General features: G+C 37.3%; 1 protein-coding gene across 2 annotated transcripts in view; it reads right to left on the bottom strand.

Annotated features, from left to right (window-relative positions):
* RPS6KA3 (ribosomal protein S6 kinase A3) overlaps positions 1 to 24,520 on the bottom strand; it is a 114,777-nt gene that overhangs the window by 89,457 nt on the left and 800 nt on the right. The window contains exon 1 of one of the 2 annotated variants that reach the window (XM_021715163.1): positions 24,500 to 24,514. The exons of the other annotated variant lie outside the window; for it this stretch is intronic. The gene's annotated coding sequence lies outside the window, so the exon portion shown is untranslated. Of the gene's footprint in view, positions 1 to 24,499; positions 24,515 to 24,520 lie in introns of those variants that run through there. 2 annotated transcript variants of the gene reach the window in all.

Here is a 24,520-nt window from a genome sequence, read left to right on the forward strand (position 1 = left end):
AAAATGGATAGGAAAATTTTAGTGCACTAATATCAACTAGCATAATGAGAAAAATAAGGACAAAACATTTGAAATAATTTATAGTTGAAGAGACAGATAATAAATCTTATATTGTAAAAAGAATATGGGTTCTTTTCAAGTATCTATGAAAAGTTATAAACTGAACATGTTCTAGGCCATAAAGTAAACCTACATTTCTTAAAAGCAGGAATCATACAGATCACATTTCTGATTACAATAAAAAATTGAATAAGGAAATAAACTAGAGCACTCATAAATAAGTATTATTCTTCTTCCTCTTCTTTTGAGACAGGGTTTCACTCTGTTGCCCGGGCTGGAGTGCAGTGGCACAATCTCGGCTTATTGCTGTCTCAAACTCCTGGGCTCAAGCGACTTTCCTGTCTTAGTCTCCCAAGTAGCTGGGACTACAGGTGCATGCCACCATGCCTGGCTAATTTTTCTATTTTTTCTAGAGGTAGGGTTTCACTTTGTTGCCCAGGTTGGTCTCGAATTCTTGGTCTCAATCAAGAGTTGGACTCTTCCTCGGCCTCCCAAAGTGCTGGGATTACAGGCATGAGCCACTGTGCCTGGCAATATTCTTCTCAGTAACTACTGGGTCAAGAAAATAAATCATAATAGCTATCATTTATTCACTACCTGTTTTGTTCAAACTACAGTACTAGCCATGTTATATGTATTCTCTCATTTAATCCCAATTAGTCATTAAAAACCAAGAGGTATGTTATTATATATTGTAAAGAAGAAAAAAAGCTAGGTTGAGAGTTAATAGCTTGTTCAAGATGACAGAGCTATTAAGATTGTAGATAGGATAATTGAACCAAAGTTCAAAACCAAAGCTCCTACTTACACAGAAATGCTGCTACATTACTGTTATAATTCATATACAGGCATCTAGCTATGCTCATTTCTATCTATAAATTAAAATTTTGCAATAAAAGTGGAGAAAACTGGAGTTCTTCCTTAACACAACATGTTCTGAAAGTATCCATTTGTTAAATACACTGAGAGTTATAGCTCATTCTTCTAACATATTGATAAGATATAATATTTCAAATTATGTAATCTCCTAAAGGAGATTCCTCTAAATATATTCACTTTCAACAGGGCAATGAAAAAGTAAAGATAATATTAGATAAACAAAGTAGGGACTATAAGGTAAACATGATTTGCCAATACATTTCTAAAAACTGTTATGACCTTGGAAAAAAGTCCCCTTTTATTTTTTTTTTGATACTTATCTGCAATCTGTAAGAGTTCTGTGGAATCTTGGTCAGCATGGATTTGAAATTCTGCCACATACTGTGGGCAAGCCCCTAATCTTCTCTGAGTTGTTGTTTCTTCATCCATAAATATGTGACTATCTAAGAGCTACTGGGCTTGAAAATTTTATAATCCTTTTAAAAGATCCAAGTTTTAAATTAAGGTTATTTAACATTTTATGGGTTTTTACATCTGAAGATTTACTGATTCTATATTTAAAGCTATTGTTATGTCATTTCTAAGTATAATTTCTTCTCGCTCTTCTGCATTCAGTGCAATTTTATCTATACCTGTCAGTGGTGCATTTGTTTCCCAGTGTAAACAAAGATAATGCCAAAGAACTGACTGTACAACTGTTGTCAACAGAAAGAAAAATAACAATTAAAATAAAACAAGATATTGGGTTTTGGTGCAGAATAGGGAACTTAAATCAATTTTGTAATTTCCATAATCTAATCTTACTTTTCTTATTTTGCTAGTAGAGAAAATAAGTGTCAACTTTAAAACAATTAAGTACTCCTAGTCCTATTCCTTCCCAAACCTGTCTGATGATCAGAATTACCTAAGATTCCTGTTAAAGATGCATTACCTGATCCCAGCCCAGATCAGAACTTAATCAAATTTCCAGAAGCCCCATTAAGTACTTTTTTTTTTTTTGAGTTGGAGTCTCACTTTGTCACCCAGACTGGAGTGCAGTGGCCACTCCTGGCCACCACAGCCTCAACCTGCTGGGCTCCAGCGATTCTTCCGCCTCAGCCTTCCAAGTAGCTGGAACCAAGCCTGGCTAATTTTTATATTTATTGTAGAGATGAGGTCTTGCCAAGTTGCCCAGGCGGGTCTCGAACCCGTGGGCTCAGGCAATCCACTCACCTCAGTCTCCCAAAGCCCAGGATTACAGGCTGAGCCACCGAGCCCGGCTTCTATTTTATTTCTTAAACAGGCACTTTAGAGGACTCCTGTGATTAGACGAGTCCGGGAAATCAGTGCAGTAAAATGATCAAGAGTTTTGGAGCTTGATATATCAAGTGTCAAAGCCTGGCTTTGCCCTTTATTAATGGTATGATTTTGGGTAAATGACTTAATATGAATCTCAGTTTTCTAATCCAGAAGATTTGGATACTAATTGTGTCAGAGGTTTTGGTACAGTTTAGTATGTCCAGTCACACAGGGGGTAAGTGTCAGTTTCTCTTTTCTCCTGCTCATTTTGCCAGGAGAAATGACAAATATTAATATTTGAGCGGATTTTGAGGAGTTCCTTGTCTTAATGGGTCCACTTCCATTTCTAGGGCTAAAAATCTGAGCCCTAGATAACCCTTTAATGCACTACTTGTGTTGACTAATTCAGGAGTCTTTATTTTGGTTTCTAGAGCTTAATGAAGCCCCATCAAAAACAGATACATCCTTATTCCAGGCTTCAAAGTCCAAGCTTTTATTTGCTGTGACTATGGTAAAATCACCTGAACCTCTGTGCTCTCATCTATAAATCAGGCAATGCTTAAATGTCTAGCAAACTGCCAGGGGAAGGGGAGTGGCACACTTTATCAATAAGGGTACCTGATCTCAAACCAGGTGAAGTGGGTACCAAAGTGAGGCCCAAACTTTACCTGTACAGTGACCATTTGTACACCTAACCCTGAATTATACCCCACATCTTTAAGATAAAAATTAAAAAGTCTACTTAACAGAACATAACATACATTGTTGATAACATAATTGTTAACTTACAATCACTTAAAATAATTAAACTTATACACAGACTTACAAACATCCTTAAGTACAAAAAGATAGCATTAACAGCTTACAAGTAAGTGAAATGAGACAACTGGACTTATTCAAATATACAATAAATCAGAGCCTGTTTAATAGAATTTGTTTGTTTAATATCAATTGCATCTCAATACAAAGTGCTTTAGACACATTTTTAGGTGACTTTACTTAAGAAGAAACAACCCAAACTACTTACTCTAATTTAAATATGCACATATATTTTTCAAAAATCACTCTAGGTATAAACATAACCTAGCAGCAAAGCTACCAAGGCTTATTCCTATAAAGATAAGCACAAATGTAGTTTCTAATTAGAGCTCCATAACAGCATAAATAGTAAGAACACTTTACCAAAGTTTAGTTTTAACTATTCATATAAGCTATCAAATAATTTAGAGAAACCTAGAAAAATTTTAAAAAAACTAAAAATCTATGAATATTCATTCAAAGCAGAAGGAAGTTAGCCTCAATTCTTAAAAAATAAAAACGAAAAAACCCTCAAATTCTATTGAAAGTAATTTAAAATACATTAAAGAACCATAGCTTTCTCTCATTTTATTCAGATTATTCTTTAATAAATTCAGTAATTTTCTTCATTTAGGTTCTGTCTTTTACTTATGTTTATTTCCAGGCATTCAATATTTTTATTGCTATTTTGAATGAGCTTCTTTTTCCATTGAAATTTCTAACTGGTAATAGCTGATAAACAAGAAAGCTATTTGCTGATTTCTTTATATATTTTGTATAATACCACCGTACCAGACCATCATTAGTTTTAACGGAATTTTTAGTGGATTTCCTTAATTATCTAAGTAGATATCATATAATCTTTTACCCTCCTTTCAAATAGTCTGATTTTATTGTCTAATTGCATTAGCAAGCTCTTCTAGAATATAAAATAGAAGTGAAAATAGGAGGCATAGTTTTAATGAGAATGTCTATAGTATGTCCTTATCAAGCATGATGCTGGCTATTGGTTTAAGATTTTTAAATATTAAGAACACACCCTTTAATTCCTATTATTAAAATTATTAGGAATAAGTTTTTAATCGAGAATGAACATTTGATTTTATTTAATGCTTAATTTTTTTTCTTTCAGAGAATCATAAGAAGTTGCAAAAATAATACAGAGAGGTCCCATACACCCTCAACTCCCTGGTGGTAACATCTTATATAATTTCCTGTCAAAGCCAGGAAATTTTCTGGCACAATATATAGATCTTACTCAGATTTTACTGGTTTTACAGGTACTCGTGTGTGTGTGAGAGAGAGAGAGAGAGAGAGAGAGAATCTATGCCATTTTCTCAATTGTGGATCCCTATCTCCACCACCACAGTAAAGATACTGAACAGTTTATTACCACCAGGATTCCTTGTTGCTCCTTTATGACTACATCTCCCTCCTCTCTTCTTAGTCCCTGACAACCACATATTTATCCTCTATTGCCATAATTCTGTCATTTCAAGATTTTATAATTAAATCATATAGCATTTATGTAACTTTTTCTTAGATGAGATTCATCTAAGTTGTATGTATTGGCAATTCATTCCTTTTTAGTTACTGAGCAGTATTATTACATAGGCTCTCGGGGCCCCATTCTTTCCATTAACAGCCAGGCAACTTACTCTTTTCTAAAAGAAGAGTGAACAGTCCCCAAAATGTTGGGAAAATAAATGTCCCCTCCACCCTACATTTCACATACAGCTAAATATTCTTACTAGACAGGGGACTAACTATTGTGTTTTTAACCTTCTCCTCTGAAATAATACAGCATAGTATGCTTTCTGAAGTGAATGATACTCACAGTGCCTAACAAGACACACACACACACACACACACACACACACACACACACACACACACACACACACACACACTGAAAGTGTTTTTTGAGAGGAACACAGTAATGGGGGAGGAAACAACCAGGCCTGGGTTGAAATGAATTGAGTGCAGAGTGCCTATTGTTGCCCAGGCAAATGACTATTTATGTGGAAGTCTACACACACTGGTGTGATACAGCTGTGTGCCACAGATTGTTTGAACATTTACCCATAGGACTGTTGGCTTCTGATTTTTATATATTCCAAATAAAGCTGCTGTGAACATTTGTGCACAGGCTTTTATGTGGACACAGGTTTTCATTTATCTGGGATTAATGCCCAGGAGTGCAACTGCTGGATCATATAGTATTTGTTTAGTTTATTAACCCTTTGCACGTAGATGTCCCCTCTGAGGGGACATCATAAATCTAACAAACCACTCAGATGTCCCCTCAGGGGACATAAAGAGATTGCTGGTGATTAAACAGGACACACTTATACAAGCTCAAATTTTCCAAAAATGTTTGTTTCCTTTTAGCTTTCCATTCAAATTGCACAAAAAAGTAAATAAAGAGATGGAATATATGCTGAGATATGATCAGCTGAGAAGTAGTTTTCAGGAATCCTTCCACATCTTTGAACAGACTGGACAATAAATTACAAATTATTAATGTGGGAGGAATAAAACTTGACTGCATTGTCTGCTCAAATAGAAAAATACCGGGTGGAAGATGTCAAATTACTACTGCACAACGTGTATCAATGAACCTGCAATGCATGCCGGTGATGGTTTCACACATTACCACACATTGGAAAAACAAGATATAAGATTTTAATTTTTGTCGTAAGTTCCTCAATGTCCAAAATTCCATTATAAGCTGAACATCATCACAATAAAATAATTGGTTCCAACACTATACTATTTAATACAAAGTGATACGTTTATCATCGTTTTGTAACAAAAAAAAAAAGTGCAGCTGAGTTGCTGGTAGGTGATTTGAGAGAGCAAAGGGTTAAAAAATGGCCAAACTATTTTCCTGAGAGGCTGTATCATTTTATACCCTCATCAGCAATGTATGAGAGATCCAGTTTATTTGCATCCTCACCAACATTTGGTCACTATTTATTGTGGCTGTTCTACTCAGTGTGTTGCGATATCATGGTTTTAATTTTCATTTCCCTGATAGCTACCCATGTTGAACATCTTTACATATGCTTATTTGCTATCCCTACCATCTCTTTGATAAAGGGTCCTTTTGTTTATTTTCTAGTCGAGTTGCTTGTCTTTGTTACTGTTAAGCTTGAAAAGTTCTTTACATTTTGTAGCTGGGCACCGTAGCTCATGTCTGTAATCCCAGCACTTTGGGAGGCAGAGGCAAGCGGACTGCCTGAGTCCACGGGTTCAAGACCAGTCTGTGAAGCATAGCAAGACCTCGTTTCTACAATAAATCAAAAAATTAGCCAAAGCTTGGTTCCAGCTACTTGGAAGACTGAAGAGGAAGGATCGCCTGAGCCCAGCAAATGAAGGCTGTGGTGGCCATGAGCGTGCCACTGCACTCCAGCCTGGGGGATAGAGTGAGACTCCAACTCTAAAATAAAATAAAAGTTCTTTACATTTTGTAGATACAAGTCCTGTCTCAGATATAGGTTCACCCTCTTCATAGGGTCATTTTCATAGGAAAAAAGGTTTGAATTTTGATGAAATCCAGTTTATTTTTTTCCTTTTATGGAGTGTGCTTTTGATAACAGGTTTAAGAACACTTAGCCCACAGTCCTGAAGATTTTATCCTATATCTACATTCTAATTTTTCCAGTTTCATATTTTACATTTAAATCTATGATTCATTCTCAATTAATTTCTGTCTTAAGTGTAAGGTTTGGGTTGAGGTTCATTCTTTTACCTGTAGATGTACAACTGCTCTATGCACCATTGTTGAAAAGGCTATCTATCCCTCCTCTATCAAACTACTTTTGTAATTTTGACAAAAATCAGTTGCACTTATGTGGGTCTATTTCTGGGTTCCCTATTTTATTCCATTAACCTATGTGTTTATCTCTTTGCCAGTACTACAGTATTCTGATTATTGTAGCTATATAGTAAGTCTTAAAATCAGGTAGAATGCTTTCTCCCATTTTATTTTTATTTTGTTTTAGTTATTTTAGATGAGATCAGGCACATTCAGGGTACTATGGCTGTGGACTATTTTGCTTGCAGGTTGAGCTCAGTGGCTCAGCCTGTAATCCTAGCACTTGGGGAAGCCGAGGCAAGACTGCCTGAGCCCACAGGTTTGACCAGCCTGGGCACATGGTGAGACCTTGTGTCTACAATAAAAATAAAAAAAATTAGCCGGGCATGATAGCACACGCCTGCAGTTCCGGCTACTTGGAAGGCTAAGGTGGATGGATCACTGGAGCCCAGCAGATCATGACGCTGGGGTGGCCGTCAGCATGCCACTGCACTCTAGCCTGGGAGACAAAGTGAGACTCCAACTCCGAAAAGAAAAAAAAGAGAATAAGCTTGTGTTTTATTGAGTCTTCCAATCTATAAACATGATACAGCTCTCCATTTATTTAGATCATCTTTCATCAGTATTGTTTTCAGCATACAAGTCCTACACATTTCATTATTTATACTCATTTTTCTAACAATTATAAATGATATTGTGTTTGTTTCCATATATTTATTGCTAGTATATATATATAATTTATTCTTATTATCTTGTATCTTACAACCTTGCTGAACTCATTTATTAGCTCTAGTTTTTTTTGTAGATTCCTGGGATTTTCACTAGAGACCATATGCCACCTGTAAATAGGGACAATTTTATTTCTTTTAGACTCTTAGGCCTTTTATTTCCTCTTATTGGCTATAATACTAGTAAGAACTTCTAGAACATGTTGAATAGCAGTGGTGAAAGTGGACGTTTTACCTTGTTTCTGATCTTCAGAGGAAAGCAGTCTTTTACTATTAAGTATGTTAGCTGTGGATTTGTTTTAGAGGTTCTTTATCAGTTTGGAAAAGTTCCCTTCTATTTTTAGTTTTCTGAGTTTCTATCATGTGTTTGATTTAGCCAAATATGTTTTTTGCATTAATATGATGTGATTTTCTTCTTAGCCTTTTAATATTGAATGATTTTTGAATATTGAAACAGTCTTACATAGTCATGCTTTATACTACTTATATGTTGCTGGATTTGTTTTGCTAATATTTTGTTGAGGAGGGTTCTTGAGGGATACTGGCGTATAGTTTTCTATACTATCTTTAGTTTTGGTATCAGAGAATTACAAGTCTAATAAAAGAAGATGTGAAGCATTCTCTCTCCATTTTCTGGAAGAGACTATTTGGAATTCACATTATTATTTCTTTAGTTCTGATGTTCCAAGTTTCCATCTTTTATCATTTCCTTTCTGAAGAACTACTCTTACTCATTCTTTCAGGGTCTGCTACTCACAAATTCCCTTAGTCTTCTTGCACCTGAAGCTTGCTTTGATTTCACATTCATTCCTGAAGGGTATTTGCACTGGGTATAGAATTCTGGGTGACAGTTATTTTCTTTCAGCACTTAAAAAATGATGTGACATATCCCCTTGGCTTCCATAGATTCTGATGGGAAAACTGCTATCATGTGAATTGTTTCCTATAGTCAATGGTTCATTTATCTCTAGTTGCTTTACAGATTATTTGTCTTTAATTTTCAAGTATGATTTTTAAAATTTTTAATTATTATAAAATACATGTAAAATTCACTTAATTTTAAGTTTAGTAGTATTAAGTATATTCACATTGTTGTGCAACCAATCTCCAGAACTTTTCATCTTGCAAAACTGAAACACTATTCCTATTAAACAATAACTTTCCTTTTCCAAAAGTTTAATTTGGATGTGTCTGGGAGTAGATTACTTTGGGTTTATATTGCTTGGAATTCATTCAGCTTCTTGAATCTGTAGGACTGTCTTTTGCAAAATCTAGGGAAATTTCAGTCATTATTTCTTCAAGTCTACTTTTTTTCTCCTCTTTCTGGGACTCTGAGGCCATAAATGCTATATCTTTTGTTAATGCTTCCCAGGCCCTTAAGTCTCCATTCATTTTGTTTCCAGTCTGTTTTTTCTCTCTTGTTCATACTGGGTCATTTCTATTGCTCCATGAATACTACTAGCTCTTTCCTATCAGTGCTATTGAGCCCATGTAGTAAGTTTAGTTTATTGTATTTTTCTCAGTTCTAAAATTTCTATTTGGTTCTTTTTTCATATCTTCTGTTTCTCTTCTGAGACTAAATTTTCATTTGTTTCAAGTATGTTTGTGATTGCTCACTCAAGCATTTTTATGATGGCTGCTTCAAAATCCTGGTCAGATAACTTCAACATCTGAATCATCATGGTGTTGGTATCTGTTGATTTTTTCTCATCCGTGTTGCAATTTGTCCTGATTTTTTATATGTGATTTTTACTGTCTAATGGGCATTTTGAATATTATAGGACCCTGTATCCTATTTAATTTTCATTTTTAGCAAGAAGTCCCCTGTTGAAGTGTAGTGTGAAGACAGGATGAGTGAGTGCATGTTCAGCTTCCCTCTGGGCCCCACCACCATCACCCAGGCAAAAGTGGAGCAATGACTCACAGTTTTGTTGCATATGGGTGGGATGGAAGTTCAGCTCCTCTCGGTCCCAGTGAAACTAGGGCACCAACCTACATCATCTCATTCCCTCTGAGTAGGGGTGTAAACTCAGCTCCCTGCTGGGCCCCGCTGATGACAGGGATGGGGGAAAGCAGATGGCTGACTCACACTTCTTGGTTGCTGCCCTATAGTCAAAAGCTCAGATCCCCCAAAGGATTCAGCTAACAACAGGCGAGGAAAGAGGGGGATGCAGAGTGACAACTAGTCCCACCACTTGCCAGACGAGGGTAATGGTTCAGTTCTCTACTGGGTCTCATTGACATTAGTGGAGGTAAGCAGTGTTGAGAATTCTACCTCCAACCATCTTGTTCTGCCTTGATGTTGGGTGAAGGTAGAAGCTTAGCGTGTATTATCCCTGCCTCACACCACCTTGTTAAGCTTCACTGCTTCTGGGTTGGGGTGAAGGCTCAATTTGCTTCTATATTCCACTAACACCACTCTGGCAAGAGCACAAACTCCTGCACAGAGTGGGCTGAAGGAAAATCAGCTCCTAATTCCTTGTGCCAAAACCACCCAGCAGGGGGAACCAAACTGCTGCCTGTTTTTGCCATGCAGTGAATGGGTGACAGGTCCCCCAGCCAACACCACTGGATTGGGGAGTCAAAGCACTGCTATTTGCTTCTTAGGGGTGCAGGTGAGGTTTTTCTGTTGGTGTTTAGCCAGAGTAGGGTATGTATTGTCAAGAAGGTTTAGGCTTGTTTGATTACCTTTTCCTCAGTTGTCTGGCTAAAAAGAAGAATCTTTTCTTGATGCTCTTTCTGTCTGTGCCTGTTGGTAGCTCCAGCTTGGAGGCTTTTATAGTACCCTGTCTGGGATCTATGGGAGGCAATGTGAAAACCCAGGCGAGCTGGGCTCGGTGGCTCAGCCTGTAATCCCGTGCCTTTGGGAGGCTGAGGTGAGTGGATTGCCTGAGCCCATGGGTTCGAGACCCGCCTGGGCAGCGAGACCTCATCTCTACAATAAATTAAAAAAATCAGCCGGGCGTGGTAGCACACGCCTGTAATTCTGGCTACTTGGAAGGCTGAGGTGGAAGAATCGCCGGAGCCCAGCAGGTCGAGGCAACGGTGGCTGGGAGCGGCCACTGCACTCCAGTCTGGGTGACAGAGTGAGACTCCAACTCAAAAAAAAGAAAGAAAGAAAGAAAGAAAGAAAACCCAGGGGACTCACTACTTGTGTTATTCCTTGAGTCCCAAGTCCTGCAGGCAGTCTGCCTTCTTTCCCCATCCTTAGCATGTTCCTGTGCTTATTTGGCGTGCTATATCTAAGGTGTTTTAGTCGTAGAGGGCCTACAAGGAAGAGTTCCTCCATCTTGGCAGAACCAGACGTATCCTCCAAGTGATTAACATTTATGTTGGAAATAATACTTATTTTCTAGTTTTCCACATTATGCTTAAAAATGCACTATGAAAAATTGCTACAACATTATAGTTTATAATTTTTCCCTAAAGGTCTAATTACATATGTCTATTACATATCATTCCTTACTAATTTGGGTTGTTTCATGCTATTACAACTCCTGTTCACCCCAGTACTTTCAGACTGTAATATTCCAAAGGAAAGAATTCCATTTAATTCATTTTCACTTAGTACTATACTATACATATTCAGAAGAACCAGGGCAAATGATCAGTTTAAAACTGATTCATGAGCTCCACTTTTTTAAATCCAAGGCAATTCTCATTTTTAACCCACCTATGACATTTCTCTAAATAACTCCCCCTTACCAATATCAACATCTATTGTGATAGTTATTCCTTTTGAATTATACCAATAGCCAGCAGAAACTCGAAGGAAAGGAGGCAATAGGGTTTTGTTTTATCTACATTTTTATTTCCTCAAATAAAATACCCTTATATCTCACTTTAAGGTGGAATCCACTTATCGGTTGACTTATATTTAATTTCAGAGATTCTAGATATTTTGTTTTGACTTTCAATTAATTACTATAATTTTACTTTAAATAAGGCAGTAAAGAATATTATAATGAAACTGAGGAGACTCTAAAGAAAAATATCACTGCCTCAATCTTTGTTTTCTTTTTTTTTGAGTTGGAGTCTCACTCTGTCGCCCAGACTGGAGTGCAGTGGCCGCTCCCAGCCACCGCAGCCTCGACCTGCTGGGCTCTGGCGATCCTTCCGCCTCAGCCTTCCGAGTAGCCGGAATTACAGGCATGCGCTACCATGCCCGGCTGATTTTTTGACTTATTGTAGAGATGAGGTCTTGCTGCCCAGGCGGGTCTCGAACCTGCGGGGCTCAGGCAATCCGCTCACCTCAGCCTCCCAAAGGCGCGGGATTACAGGCTGAGCCACCGAGCCCGGCTTCTTTGTTTTCTTTCTGTAACTTTCTATTACTAATATTTAACTCCTTGTTTTGTTCCTCTAGGAATTCTGTTCTGGCTAAGAAAAGGCGTGCCCCAGGTGATGAGGTATCATAAGGTACTTTCATAGAAACTAGAGCTCTATTAACCCAGTTGGAAAACCACTGTTTTAGGGAAAACTTTGCATTTATTACATCTAAAAGTAAAGAAAATCTTTTAAAAGCACACATTAAGTTTTATGAGAAGAAATACATACACAAGAAACTTTCTGTATCAGCTTTAGAGCAAAACTCCATTTAAGTACCGAAAATAGTTACAAAATAAGTACAAGAATTATGTATACAAATGGGTAATAAGTACATTAAAAGATCCTTAACATCATTAGTTCCTAGGGAAATGCATATCAAAACTACAATGAGGTAACCACTTCTCATCCCCCCCAGGATGGCTATAGTCACTTCTCATCCCCCCCCGGATGGCTATAGATAATAATACTATTGGCGAGGATATGGAAAAACTGAAACTTCTCATATACTGCTGGTAGGAATGTACAATGGTGCAGGCCAGTTGGGAAACAGTTTGGCAGTTACCAAAAATGTTAAATATAGACTTACCATATGACTCAGCAATTCTAGGTATATACCCAAGAGAATTGAAAACATATGTTCACAAAAAAATTTAACATAAATGTTCAAAGCAGTATTATTCATTATAGCCAAAAAGTAGAAACAACCCAAATGTCCCATCAACTGATAAATAAACAAAATATGGTATATCCATAAAGAAATATTATTCAGCCATAAAAAGAATGAAGTATAGAGACATGCTATAACATGAATGAAACCTCAAAACATTAAAAAGAAAGCTAGACATAAAGGTCACATATTGTAGAATTCCATTAATATGAAACATTTGCAATAGGAAAATCTAAAGACAGAAAGCAGATTAGTGGCTGTCAGGGGCAGGGGGAAGGGGGTGATGGGGTGTGACTGCTAATGTTTTAGAATTAGTGGTGATGGTTACACAACCTTGTGAATATATCAAACCACTGAATTATATACTTTACAAGGGTGAATTTTTGGTATATAAATATCTCAATTTTAAAGAAGAATTAATTAGGGTTATTTGCCCTTACAGTCTAAAACAACAAACAAAAAACAATGATCGTGCAACTTTTTCCTTAAATTTCCTTTTCTTGCAATATAGCAAAATAATTATTAACTTTCCCTGGCTAAGCCAAATTCCATTTTCTGGCACTTTGAGGGAATGTCAAAAAGATTTTTCTGAAAAGAGGATGCAAATATAAAAAGGTAACAATGTAATAAGCTGCAGTCAAAGAACACAGTACATTTACTCAAGCATACATCTAGGGGCTTCTGCAAAGAGAGCAGTCCCCTTTATCCAAATATTATAACTGCTGTTTCAAATGTAAGACATTTTGTTTCATTTGTAAGACAGCATCTTAGAAATCTCAAAGCATTTCCCAAACAATATCATAAATGCTATTTCTCAGGTCAGCTCACAAAAGCCTATTTAACTTACACTGTATTTGGAGAATAGTATCAGTTATGCTAACTTTTCTTCTTTGGGGGGGCAGGTAGAGATGTGGACTCACTATGTTGCCCAGGCTGGTCTTGAAATCCTAGCCTCAAGTGATCTTCCCACCTCGGCCTCCCAAATTGTTGGGATTACAGGCATGAGCCACCACACTGGGCCCCTAGTTTTGCTAACTATTCTAACTCTACCTACTGACTACCTAAACATTGTCTCTCTTATGAACAATACTTCTAGTTCATGCCAGGATCACATCATCTCTGTAGGCTCCCTTGGTGAGAGGAAAGCTTCAGGTTCCACATATACATACATTTCATATATCATACATATATATGAAAAGCCACCATCTCTCTAGGTCATTATCCTATACACTTCCACAAAATACAAACCACGTGGATCCTTTCTTCTCTACAGCAGATTTCATCTAGACTGAGTCACTCACCTAGATGTCGTTTTCAACTCAAGCAGGGCAGTCTAGCAGAAAGTCAATGGAATTTGCAATTTGTGAGACTTGAGTTTGAACCCTGGCTCCACTAGTTACTAGCCATGCAACCACGAGCATGTTATTTAACCTCTCTAGGCTCCAGTTTCCTCATCTGTAAGTTGAGGGTGATTATATCTACCTCATTCAAGTTGATACACATAAAGTGTCTAGTCAAAGGGGACATTCAGTAAATGTGAGTTTCCTTCCATCTTCACTTGGGAAAGAAAGAGCAGTGATCTCAACATATCCCCTCATCATTCATTTGTAGGTAGGGCTATTCTCCTACCTGCAAATGTTCTTTTCTGAAGCTGTTTTTGTAAATTAAGGACTGACCATATTTTCCAGACTTATAAATTAAGGCAAGGTTGTATATGAAGAGATACCAAAAAGAAACACACACACACACACACACACACACACACACATACACACACACACACACACACACACACACACACACACCCCAGAATTCTCTTGAAGAGACAACCCCTTGCAGTACACTTGGAATTTGTTCCTCTGGATCAAATGGTCAAAGTTTTTATCTGAAAGTTTTGAGAAGGTTACATCACGATTTGCAGAAGAAACATCCCAAGTTGTGTCAAACAGGTGACTGGTTCTTCCACCATGACAACGTACCTGCCCACACCGTGCTAAGCATTCAGCAGTTTTTGACCAAAAACTGGCATGACTCCCGTGCCCCACCCTCCCTCTCCCTATTCACCAGATCTCTTCCCAAGCAACTTTTTTTTGTTTCCCCAATTAAAAAAGACTTCAAAGGGAAATGTTCTGCCAATGTGGAAGCGGTGAAACAAAAAAACAGCAGAAGTACTAAAAGGCATCAAAACTGACAAGTTCAAAAACTGTTTTGAGCAGTGGAAAAAGCACCTCGATAGGTGTACTGCATCAAATGGAGAGTATTCTGAAGGTGACCAAAGCTTAAACATGTAAGAATTAATACACAATATTTTATAAATAAATTCTGTGTTTTTGGGCCCCATGTATAAGTTTGTTTTGGATTTGAGTACTCTGACACAGTAAATAAGGAGCTGAAATTAGCAGAGGGTAAAGAAAAACTAATATTTGAACCTTTATGCATTGTGGCTCTTTCAGAATTTGTACTTTGATAACATTTAAAAGTTATCTTAACATGTTGTAGATGACAAAATAAATTGTATGAAATAAAACGTGCTGTACACCTGGCTCTGATTTGTCAGCCTATGACTTGGGGCAGGTCTGCCTGCACAGGCCTCGTTTTTTCCTATATAAATAGGGTAGGGCTAAACTGTTCTCAGCTCTAAAATTTTAGGCTAAAAAAATTTTTAAAGCACTTTCTTATTCCAAGATGTATCAAAATTCACTTTTCCAGTTTTAATTAGCATAGTATAGTGAACAGGATATTTTTAAAAAATTTATCATGCAGTAATATATTCATCCAATATTATAGGATTGTGTATATTTCTACCAAGACATTACTCTTGTTTATAGCTCTGTCCGTAAGCTCAGTCGACAAGAAGAAGCTTATAATTACAACACTTTTTCTTATCTAAGTTTCCCCAATGCTTCAGTGTTATCACTTAAATGAAAAATGTCACTAAAACTAGTAAAGTTGTAGAAAGAGCAGAATGATTTGAGGGTTATGTATCACCTCGGAGGGCTTATCAAAATCTTCAGGGCAGGAAAGGGACAAGATAAACTTGTTAACCATAATTTGAAAAAGTATATTAAATATATTATTATTTAGAAAAGCTTTAGCCTACTAATTTCAAAATACAAGTAACAGAAGGAAGATTAAAAAAAAACAAAAAAAACACTGGTGTAGAAAAAAAGGTTTAATTAGCACTAATCCTATAATCTAGGATCGTACTGTTGAATAGGGCAGCCAACTGGTGACTAGTACATTTAATTCAAACTAAAGTTCAGTTCCTCAGTCACACTAGCCACAATTCAAGTGGTATAGCTAGTGGTTGTTTTACTGAACAGTGCTGAACTAGAAATTTTGTTTTTTTAAATAAATCTTTATTATTGTTTTATATTGTTTTCAGGTAGATGCCTCTGCTCCTAAATGTGAAGAAATAAATAACATCCTAGGTAGCTGAGGTTTTTACTATGTTTTCCAAGATTTCGGGACTGAAGATTTCTCCCAAGTCACTGCACTTAAGATGCACTTCAAAGCCGGGCTCGGTGGCTCAGCCCGTAATCCCGCGCTTTGGGAGGCTGAGGTGAGTGAATTGCCTGAGCCCACGGGTTTGAGACTCGCCCTGGCAATTTGGCGAGACTTCAACTCTACAATAAATCAAAAAATTAGCTGGGCATGGTAGCGCGCGCCTGTAGTTCCAGCTACTTGGAAGGTTGAGGCGAAGGATCGCTGGAGCCCAGCAGGTCGAGGCTGCGGTGGCCGGGAGCGGCCACTGCACTCCAGTCTGGGCGACAGAGTGAGACTCCAACTCAAAAAAAAAAAAAAAATTCAAAACCAAGATGCACTTCAATCTATTAATGTCAAAATGATCTTTTGCTTCAGGCTATCATTTGACATTGGCTTCTAACAGATATCAAATGACTGACCCAGGTTTCCTATAACAAGCTTTAAGGGCCAAGGGATTAGACCGAAGCTCACAGAAATCTAGATGACCAAGTCAGATTTAAAGATGAGATCATCATCATATGTAAGATTATAAAAATCAATTTATATGGTGGACAAAACATACCTAGTTTTTAAGGTATGTAAGAGACCATGGACATATTAGCTAAAATGAGGAAATTTGATTTAACTTACGACATGGCTATAATTCTATTTATACTAATAGAAGAATGACAAGAAATCTAAAAGTGTTTTTGGATTTACACTAAGTGTAGGGTAACAAATATTCAGAAAACTAGCGCTATTTCATGAGAACCACAAAAAAGGACTCACGGTGTGGAGACCTCACTCCAGGTGGGGCAGTAGGCTAGCTTTCCACTTTATAGCTGCTTATTCTTTAGTTCCTTCACATTGTACTTTCTAGTTGACATCTTCAAGAGAGGAAGGTAAATATGCAGAGCAGGTAATGCCAGTAATTGAGCCATTCTGTTATGGTATGTCAAAGCATAAAATCACCATTTATTATTAGGTAATATGCCCAGCAAATACCCCTGATCCTGGAGGTATTTGTACATGACAGGCAGACACCAGAAAAAGGATTTTACATTATTTGGGAAACTGCAACTTAAAAAAAAAAAAAGATGAAGTGTACATATTCCCAAGTTAAAATGGCTGCATCAAAATATTATTAGCTCTTATCTGTTCTCCAGTAACTACAAGAAGCAATCAATTTAAAAAGGCGAATGAGAGAGGTAGGCAGATTAACAGCAAAAAGTGGCACATGATGAGAATTTTTAAACCTATAAATATTAGACATAAGTTAGAGAGCAAGTCAACATAGGGGCCATTTAGAAGGGGCAATTAGGTTGTTATAATACAATCATAAATTTTAGAACATTGAGTAAAAAAGTTTACATTATGTTTAACTTATTTAAATTATATTTTAAATTTTAGTTCACTTTTACGATGGAAAATATTTATAGAATTTAATGTAGAAGAATTTCAATTCAAAAAGAAAAAAACTCTCAACAGTTAAAGAAAAAGCTGCGATGCAGTAAATTAAACATAACCGCTCATTTCTAGGCAATACTGGATCTCGTTACTTTACACATCAGACTTTCCAAAACTATGTTCTGCAAAGCACTTGTGTCTGAGATTCAATAGGTGGTTCATGAAAAAGAGGTTCTGATATCAAGTGTCAAATGCTGTGAGCTATATTCATTTTGCAGACTCATCATATACATCATCTTTAAAGTTCTAAGTTATGCAATATAGACACTGGTTAAATCTTGTTTAACTCCACATTTCACAAACTCATTTGATTATGCCATGCTTCTTTGTTTTTTGAAGGGGGGATGATTGTTGGGGCACAGATATTAATTTTAATATTGCATCTCCAGAGACATTTTGGTTTAAAAAATAGTAAATGTGCTATTTAGAGCTCTTCAGAAACACATTATCTTCATGAGATTAACACACAAGATGCATGATAGTTCATCAATTATAAGATATGATCAAGTGTAAGATACACTATTATTTTATGTATGTTAAAGAAAAAAACCTGCTGCTAATTAAACTGATATGCCATGGAATGTGAGATGCCTTCCAATTTGAGCAATGTTACAATGTGAACTTTCCTTTCTTCCTCCTTTTACACATACTCCTCACAATATCTTTATTTGTTTTTCTCCTTTATAGACAATATTGAGAAAGGGACCAATACAAAAAGGACAAGATTCAAGAGGTTTTTGTTCACCTTACCCTTAAAATTAATTCAGATGTTACAATGATTCTGTTTAAACAGATCAATCAAATAAATCACTTGAGTTTTAAAAATTACCTGAGGAAAAACAAAAAATGTTCTCAGTTTGTCAAGAGAGATGATTCATTATAACTATTACTTATTAAACACTTAAACCATGTATTGAACCAAGTACTTTGCATATATTATAATTTCATTTAATTCTCACCACAACCCTTTGAGGTAGTTAATATTTTCATCCCTATTTTACAGATGAGGATGTTGAAGCATAGGGACATTAAATAGCTTGCACAAGATTACAAAGTTATTAAGTGGCAGAGCCAGAACTCAAAACACAAGTCTTGGTTCCAAGACTTATGCTCTTTAACACTTTGTCATTAATCCAAATTATCCCACAAAGTTACTTCTAACTTTTAAGGATAAGCAAAATTAAAATACTTAATTACCAGTAACTAATGTATCTGCTTAACATGGGTTTAAAGTGACAGAAAGACAAATATTGCACGTCCTCACTCACATATGGGAGCTAAAAAAGTAGATCTCACAGAAGTAGAGTGAAATGATAGTTACCAGAGACTGAGAAGCTTGTTTTGGGGGTGGGATAAACAGATTAGTTAATGGGTACAAGCATCTGATGGGGACCACCCCCCCAAAAAAGGAATTATTTTTTGGAGGATGGGCCCCTTGTAGTACAGGCTTCCCCCACTAGGTAAGTGTTCCAGGAACCCATCGGCATCAGTGTACCAGCTAGCATTGTTGTGAGAGGCTGTGCTGGGCTTCTGTGAATTTTTTTTTTTTGGAGATTCTTTCAACACACTTGCCCATTTCATGATGAGTGATTTACAAGCACACCTGCCCACACACACTGCGTTGAGTGTTCAGCAGTTTTTAACCAAAAAACAGCAAGACCCCACGCCCCACCCTCCCTATTCAATGGATCTCATTCTGAGCAACTTTTTTTTTGTTTCCCCAGATTTAAAAAGTCCTCAAAGGGAAACTCCTCAAAGGGAAACATTTTGCCAATGTTGAAGTGGTGAAACCAAAAATGGCAGAAGCCTAAAAGGCATCAAAACTGTCAAGTTCAAAAGCTGTTTTGAGTAGTGGAAAAGCATCTCAATAGGTGTATTGCTTCAAACGGGGAGTACTTTGAAGGTTACTGAAATTTAAACGTGCAAAAACACACACAATTTTTTAATAAATAAATTCCAGGTTTTTTTGGTCCCCCCTCATACAGTTAGAAGGAATATGTTCTAATGTGTGATAGCAGAGTAAGGGGACTACAGTTACCAACAATGTATTGTATATTTCAAAATATGTAGAAAAGAGGACTTGAAATGTTCCCAACACATAGAAATGATAAGTACTGAAGGTAATACACACCCCAAATGCTGACTTATTACACATTTTATACATGTAACAAAATATCACATGTACCCCATAAATATGTGCAAATATGTATCAACAAAAATATCAAAATTTTGATGTGCCAAAGTCTATATTTTAACATTTTGCTTAAATTAAGAGACAACCTACTCCTATGTTTCTGTACATTAGGTATTAATAAGTATTGGGTTTTTTACAGCTTGATAAAACTGTCAAGAAATAAAATAGGCCAAACATATTAAACCGGCATTATGTGTTATATGGATACATTTTATCCTGAACTGTATATGGTATATTTGTGTTTGTTTTCTTAAATCATGAAACATCTTACTTAACGATTAAATACGGTTTTTTTCTTTGCTTTAATGCTTTTTGGTATTAAGTTGATAAACCAGAATATCCTAGATCTGGTATCTGTTCCACATTAACGACACAATTTACTGTATTAACTCCGAAAGATCACACTGATGGGGTAGGGACATTTAATGCTAGATATTAAAATTCAGCTACTTGTTTTTCTATTATATAAATTGGGGGATGGGATGTGTAATATATATATTTGCACAATTATATTATAATGCTTTATAACCTATCCTTCAAAACGTATAAACAACTGAGCACTATCACACTCATGCATTACTGGGAGATCACCAACATGTCAGTGTCATTCACTGTAACCTGAACCACTGGTCAGGAGTGCACAGCCCAATTATACCACCTTTCTTATATAAAAATAGGATAAATTTATTGTGATTGCCAGAAACATACTAAAGAAAAGGCAGTCTACCAAACTTGTTTCTTTGATTAGATAAACGTTTATCTCTTTATCTTAAAATTTAAATGCACCCAGGAAGTTTCACATTTTGAATCTACTCCATGAGTACAGGATCAAGCTGCCAAAATAAAGCAAACTTTCTTAGATTAAACAAAAAAAAAACCCTGACATCCTATATCATAATCACTGAAAACAATGAAGTATTCAGTAATGTGCCACAGTTACTTGACATTTGACATGTAACAATACCTGTCCTCTCCTCAGATCTTCACTTGGGGGAAAGAAAAAAACCTGAAAGGTGGTAAAAATGAAACAGGAAAAGGAAAAGAAACTTAATAAAACATTATTTCAAAATCAATGATCATACTTTAATAGAACGTTTTCTCTATAGATAAAATATAAGAAACTAATGTAATATTGATGTCATAGAAATACTATAGAACTGATGTACTATATACTATACAATAGAATACAACATAAACTTTGAGGTTAAAATGGCTGCACATTTACTAAATATGCTCTCCAATACAAGGATCTCATTTTTTATAGTAAAATATTTACATAGCTAATATTTTAATGCATTATGGGTACTTGTTATTTAAAGGAAGTAAAGGTGGATATTTTTATGCAACACATGGTATAAAACACATTGTATACAAAACATTGTGGCTATTTTTATATAACACGCTTCCAGAAAGCAAAAATAACCTCCTTAATTGTACTATTTTGAAAGCTGGTCATATTTAGATTTACTATCATTTATACCTACTCTACTACAACTGAGAAAAAAAGTATCACTCTAGGTCAGGCTTATGATCTAGTAAATGCTGTCCCTGACAACAGTGGCAAGGAATTTGTGGAACAGAAGAGCCACAATGCCTTGTACACATCTCTTAAACAGTCAAATATTCAAAAAAAAAATCAAATTACTCATTAAAGAGTTCTGAATTTACCTCAACCATTTAGGAAGTTATTTTGTTTTTTTATTTTGTAACAACCCTTACTTTGCTTACATAGTACTTCCTCTATTATCCTAAATTTGCTTCTTTAAACATTCGGCCTAGTTCTAGCCTATCATGTTCTGACCCATGTTTGAGTTTAACCACAAAGGTTTTTTTGTTTTGAACACCATGAGACTCGTGTGAGGTCTTAAAGCAGGAAGGTTGGTAAAGGAATGGAAGAAACTGCCTGTGTTTTTAGTAAGGCACTCAAGTCTCTTAAAATTGCTCATATTTCAATGTAAGATTAAAATGACAAAAAACAGATAATATTCACAATCACCCTATTCCTGATCTCCATGATTCATTCAGTAGACACTGATTGAGTTCATAATATGTAAGTGCCAGGCATTGTGCTGAATGCTGAGTGAGGATCAGAGAGAAAAAAGTCTCTGCTTCCACGAGTTCACAGTCTACTAGGGATGAGACCATAAATGAAAATTCCTATGCAGACCAACTTTGAAATCTTCTAGTCTGGAGAGAAAAAAATGTACTTGCTTAAGTAAATGACGATTAGAGAAAAAAACAAAAATGATGTTACTCTGGTAAAATAAAATTATCTGATAGGAATCTATTGGGGGAGGAGATGGCATAATAGTGAGTATAAATATTATTCGACCTTTGAGCGGAACTTCTTAACCCTCCTTCACTGGCTTCAATATTTCCGAATCATATCGGAAGTAATTTACTTAAAACAGCTGAACATCCAAAGAAAACAAAATATCTAGAGGCAATTTGTTAAAATCTAGTTTTAATAAATCTTGGCAACTCTGGCTCTATTTGAAATACCTTATGCCAGAATAGCAAGAAAATTCTTTGAAAATGGCAAATCGTGGAATCCTATCTGCCAGGTTCTGGAAAACATGATAGTAACTGAAATAACAAGGCTTTACCAAATGAGACCTCTTATAATACTCCATTTGTTTCTGAAAAATATATGACCTCCAACTCCTGGTTTATTCATTTATACCCTAAATTTTTCCACAAAAGATCTGAAGCAGCTATCCTGATATAAAGCAAAACACATGAATTGTATCCACCTGGCTCTGAATTATAGCTCTGCCATTTACTATTTATAATCTCGGTGCCTTGAACTTCTGGGACTCAGTTTCCTAATCTTTAACACTAGGGACCATAATCCTACCCTGCTGGGTCATAGGAAGGATAAAAAGGAATAGCATGCAGCATAGTACCTGGCATATAGTAAGTACTAAACAAATCAGTTTTGTGCCTTCCTTATCCAAATGCATTACATATAGAAAAAATATAAGGCAGAATTTTAAATTATATTTTTTTCCTACACATTGATAAATGCCAAGCAGAAATGTGTACTAATCCTGAGTTGTAATTACTATTGTTTGTATCTAAAGCTCAGGCTCAAAGCCAACTCATTTTCTTTCCACAAGTTCAGCACTTCGAGAACATTTTATTAACCTTTTAGCTATATTATTTAATGCAAAAGAATTCTGAAGAAAAAAACGAAAAGAGCCTTCTGGTATACTGTCACATTATCCATTCAAAGGATAATTAAACATTCTAAATCTGATTTTCTTATAAAAAGACTTACAGTATTAGACTGGCTAACAATTTTAAATAAAATTCTTGTAATTCTGCCAGTCTCAAGACATGATTTCCTTTCTTTTTCTTTCAACATATATCAGTGTATTTTCTATTGGAGAGCAGCATTTAGATTAGGTTTTACAAGTATGATACAAGTCGCAAATACTAAGCACCAATCGTAAGCACTACTACAACTCTGCTTGCGTTAAGGAGAACAAGTAAACATTTCTATACAGCAGTGGAGGTGACTGGAGGAAAAAAAATGGAAAAGCGATTTGAACGGATCCGCCTCCCCCTCCCCTATACCCAAGAATGCAAGTGTCCCGCATCTCAGATCAAACTGAGACTCGGTTTTACTGACGTAACCAGTAACCCTATCCACCTCTCACACTGCGGAGGCAGGCAGGGCAGCGGCTGCCGCCAAGTACACCACTCATCAGAGCCTGCCCCATTCCACCCCCGCGTTTCAGTCATGCTTTCCAGAAATGGGGTCACTCACTCAGTAACTATTACACACACGCTGCCTATCATCCTGTAATCCCCCAAAGTCCGCTGCGGGGATAGAAGACGGCAAAAAGTCAAGAAGGAAGAATCACAGACGCGCCACCATCAGGAACTGATTTTCCACTCTGGAGAGGAGCGCTGATACCCTGGATCGGGTCTTGTCTGGATTATTTTCGCAGACCCTGAGTTGTTCTGGCACTGGGGCGGCTGAGAAAAGCACGGTGCAGTGATGTGTCCGGGGAAATTCGTTTTGCCCTATGTGGGTACATTGTTTGGTACTTGGGTGGGTGTCTCAGGGATGGTCACCGGATCCCAGGCGAGGAAAACCAGAAAGCCCTTTAAGGCGGCTGCTGATCTCCTTGAAAATCACCCTCTCACCTCCATGGACAGGAAACTGAAGTTAAACTCGCAGGGAAGGGGTCCTCGAGCTTAGCGACCTCAGAAACGAGGGGGTAAGGAACCTCAGCTTCCACTTTCTCCTTTGCAGCAGCAGAAATCGCTGCGACAGATGGGAGAGGCAAAACCCTCTGCTGTCCTGTACTCCTTCCCTGAAACCCCCACAGGTCGCCACCCTTGCGCCCGCTCGCCCATCACCCCGCAGCAACCCCCTCCCTCGGCAGGACTCCAGAGTCCCTCCACCCCGGTGAACCCAATCCATGCCTCCTTCCCCCTAAGTCGTCAAGGTCCGGAGAAGCCCACGACCCGGCAGGGCCAAACTTCCCAACTCCCCGCCGGCCCCCGCTCCGCCTCCCGCTTCCCCCACGCAAAGTTGATTAAAATCGGCTCCTTGCATAGCCCTAGCGCCCACTCCAAACCCCACGCGCCACCACGCCGGCAGCCCCCGAGCGAGAAAGGGAGGTGAGGGTGCGGATGGGAGGAAAAGACAGACGGGCAAGGAGACCGACCTCGACAACCCTAACCCCGAGCCGGGAGAGACGCGGGCGGAATCAGAAGGGGCCGAGTGGCCGGCTCCCGGGAGGGGAGCGAGCCGGCGGGGGCGCGGGGAGGAGGTGCCGGCCCGGCCGCCCTGCAGCACTCACCTCAGCGCTGTCGGACGGGCT

This window comes from Carlito syrichta, unplaced genomic scaffold (genome assembly GCF_000164805.1).
Source record: "Carlito syrichta isolate Samal-C Ts95f unplaced genomic scaffold, Tarsius_syrichta-2.0.1 Scaffold306767, whole genome shotgun sequence".
NCBI lineage: Eukaryota > Metazoa > Chordata > Mammalia > Primates > Tarsiidae > Carlito > Carlito syrichta.